Source organism: Arvicanthis niloticus, chromosome X (genome assembly GCF_011762505.2).
Source record: "Arvicanthis niloticus isolate mArvNil1 chromosome X, mArvNil1.pat.X, whole genome shotgun sequence".
NCBI classification, from domain to species: Eukaryota; Metazoa; Chordata; class Mammalia; order Rodentia; family Muridae; genus Arvicanthis; species Arvicanthis niloticus.
The window spans coordinates 41801731-41805978 of record NC_047679.1 but is presented as its reverse complement, the minus strand read 5'-3'; positions in this window follow the sequence as shown (position 1 = coordinate 41805978).

Below are 4248 nucleotides of genomic sequence, written 5' to 3'. Positions count from 1 at the left end.
GGGTATTAACAGGCCTTCCAAAAGTAATAATCTTCCAAAAATTCTGTCATTTTCTTCTAAAATAAATAAAAGTTTGGTTACGCCTAAGTCTACATTTTATTTTACTCAGATATCAAGTATTAAAATCAAGAAATGAAAAGAATTATACCTTGGTCCAATGTTAGAAAACAGACATTTAATTTATTTCTTTTGATGTAAAATAGCCAAAGAAATTACTGTTTAAAAAAAGACAACAATGCATCATCCCACCACTTCTCTGCCCAGCTTCACCAGACCTACTGATCTGGAAGAATATAGGTTAGATTCTACCCACCTCCATCCTCCCTGCCTACTGAGTCCTCTGGGGCACACAGATGCCCTGAGCATCTTATAATCCCCACTGAACCCCTATTCTCATCATCAGAACTGCTGATCAGGAACATTATAGCCCAAGGATACCCATCAGAGGCCTCCATACCAGGCCCCCTCCCAATACCTACTACAAAAGGAATATCCAGGGACCAAAGCCATCCAGATGGCTAAAGGCCCTACAATCAACAAAAAGCAATATGACACCTTCCAAGCACAGCAAGCCCTGGGTATCTTAACATAACCAAAGCAAAAGAAAATGACCTTAAATCCAATCTTATAAAGATAACAGAGGCCTTTATAGAGGAAATGAATAAATCCCTTTAAGAAATACAGGAAAATACAAACAAGCAGGTAGATGTCTTTAATTAAAGAAGAAACAAATAAACCGATCAAAATGACACAGAAAAAATATAATTAAACAGATGAAGAAAATAAAACTGTTCAAGACCTGAAAATGAAAATAGAACCAATAAAGAAAACACAAACTGAGGGAATCCTAGAAATAAAAAACCTAGGGAAGAGAACAGGAGCAACAGATGCAAGCACCATCAACAGAATACAAGAGATGGAAGTGAGAATCCCAGGTGTAGAAGATACGATTAAAGAAATTGATACATCAGTCAAAGAAAATGTTAAATCTAAAAATTTCCTGACACAAAACATCCAGGAAATGATATTATGAAAAGACCTAACCTAAGAATAACAAGAATAAAAGGTGAAGAGTTCCAGCTCCAAGGCCCAAAAAATATTCTCAACAAAATCATAGAAGAAAACTTTCCCAACCTAAAGAAAGAGATGCCTATAAACATATAAGAAGCCTATAAAACACCAATTAGATTAAACCATAAAAAGAAAGTCCTCTCACCACATAATAATCAAAACACAAAATCTATAGAACTAATAAAGAATATTAAAAACCATAAGGGAAAGAGTCCAGGTAACATACAAAGGCATACCTAATCAGAATTACACCTGACTTCTCAGCAGAGAATCTGAAATCTAGAAGGGCCTAGACAGATCCTTGCAATCTCTAAGTAACCACATATGCCAATCTAGACTACTATACCCAGAGAAACTCTCAATCACCACAGATGGAGAAAATTAGGTATTTCAAGACAAATTCAAAGTTAAACAATATCTATCCTAAAATCCAGCCCAACAGGAAATAATAGAAAGAAAACTCCAACCTAAGGAAGAAAACTACATTCAAGAAAACACAGGAAATAAGTAAATCCATACCAGTGAAAATAAGGAAGCGAGTACACACACCACCACCACCACCACCACAACCACCACCACCACCACCACCACCAACAACAACAACATAAAAATAGCAGGAAGTAACAATCACTGGTCATTAATATCTTTCAATATCAATGGACTCAATTCCACAATAAAAAGATACAGGCTGACAGATTGAATAAGTAAACAGGACCCATCTTCATACAAGAAACACACATAAGCAAAAAAGATAGACACTACCTCAGAGTAAAGGGCTGGGAAAAAAAGTTTTCCAAACAAATGGACCCAAGAAGCAAGCTGCAGTAGTCATTTTAATATGTAAGAAAATGGACTTTCAACCAACATTAATCAAAAGAAATACTAATCAAAGAAAAAATTTATCAAGATATCTCAATTCTGACCATCTATGCCCCAAACACAAAAAACCACATTTATAAAGAAAATAAAACATTGTTTAAGCTTAAAGCACACATCAAATTCCACATTCCACTGGGTGACCTCAACATCCCACTCTCTCCAACTGACAAGTCATCCAGACAAAAATTGAATGGAGAAATAATGAAATTAAGAGATATTATGAATTGATGGACCTAACAGACATCTACAGAATATTTCCACCAAAACACAAAAGAATATACCTTCCTCCCAGCACGACATAGAGCCTTCTCCAAAACTGACCATATATTATGTTACAAAGCAAGCTTCAACAAATAAAAGAAAACTGAAGTAACACCTTGGTCTTGTATCTTATTAGATGACCACAGATTAAAACCAGGCTTCAACCAGAACAGAAACCCCCGTAAACTGAATCTAAGAACACATCAAAAACATCCTCCATGATCAAGAAGGCTTCGTCCTAGGAATGCAGGGATGTTTCAATCTATCAATGTAATACACAATGTAAACAAACTAAAAGAAAAAACCCATAGGAGCATCTCAGATTCTGAAAAAGCCTTTGACAAAATCCAACACCCATTCATGTGAAAAGTCTTTAGAGAGATCAGGGATACAAGGCACATTCCTAATCATAATAAAAGCAATACACACCAAGCCAATAGCCAACATCAAATTAAATTGAGAAGCTTGAAGCAATCCCACTAAAATCAGGGACAAGACAAGGCTGCCCACTCTGTCCCTATCTATTCAATATAGTATATGTGAAGTTCTAGCTAGAGCAATAAGACAACTAAAGGAGATCATGGGGACACAAATTGGAAAGGATGAATTCAAAGTATTGCTATTTGTGGATGATTTGATAGTATGGATAAATGACCCCCAAAATTCTACCAGAGAACTCCTATTGCTGATAAATACCTTCAGCAAAGTAGCTGGACATAAAATTATCAGCCTTCCTTAATACAAATGATAAACGGGCTGAGAAAGAAATTAGGGGAACAACACTCTTCCCAATAGCCATGAATAATATAAAATGTCTTGGTGTAACTCTAACCCAACAAGTGAAAGACCTATGACAATAACTTCAAGCCTCTGAAAACAGAAACTGAGGAAGATAAAAGAAGATGGAAAGATTCCTCATGTTCATGGATTGACAGGATTAACATAGTGAAAATGGCCATTCTACCAAAAGCAATCTATAGATTCAATGTAATTCCCATCAGAATGCCAACATATTTTTATAGACCTTGACAAAGCAATTCTCAACTTCATATGAAAAAACAAAAACCCAGGATAGCTAAAACAATTCTGAACAATAAAAGATCTTTGGGAGGAATCACCATCCCTGACCAAAAGCTATACTAAAGAGCAATAGTAATAAAAACTGTTGACGGGAAGTCTAGTCAGTTGCTTGAAAGAGCACAGCCCAGATTAAACAAGAACTGACTAGGTGTAGAGAGAACCTTGTGATTTCAAAGATCTGCTGCTTTGGCAGTGCTTATTTTAAGAAAAATACTGCTAGGGAAGTTCCAGTTTCTACTGCATTCACCATCTAGTGAGATCTGATGTGTTGAAGTTGTTTTGATTTGGCACACAGCATGTTCAATGATGGTTACTCGCCTCATAAAGACATGGGGAAGAATCCTTTGGACACAGAGCAGATGACACCTCCTGTTTTGTAGTGTATCCTGGTGTCATTTTCTGTGGATGTGGTCAGGTAGTTGTTTTGTTGTTGTCATTGGGCTTTTTAAAAAACAAAAAACCAAAAAAAAAAAAAAACCAAAAAAAATTTTTGGTCTCTTTTGGTGGGGCGGGGGTGGGCTAAAGCCATAGGAAGAAAAATGTGATGTATGTGTCCAGTATGTACAATTTTGTTTTTGTTTTGCAAGAAGAGTTGAACTATTTTTGATAACAAGAGTAAATGGTGGAAAATGCAAAAAAAAAAAAAAAAAAAAACTGCATGGTATTGGTAAAGAAACAGAGGTGGATCAATGTAATTTAATCAAAGACCTTGACATAAACCCACATACTTATTTATGAACACTTGATTTTTGACAAAGGCAAAACCATAAAATGTAAAAAAAGAAAGGATTTTCAAATGGTACTAGTCTAACTGGATGTCTCTGCATGTAGACAGATGCAAACAGAGCCATAGCTATCACCTTGCACAAAGCTTAAGTCCAAATGGATTAAAGACCTCAACATAAAACCTGATACACTAAATCTACTAGAACAGAAAGTGGAGAATAGCCTTGAAAT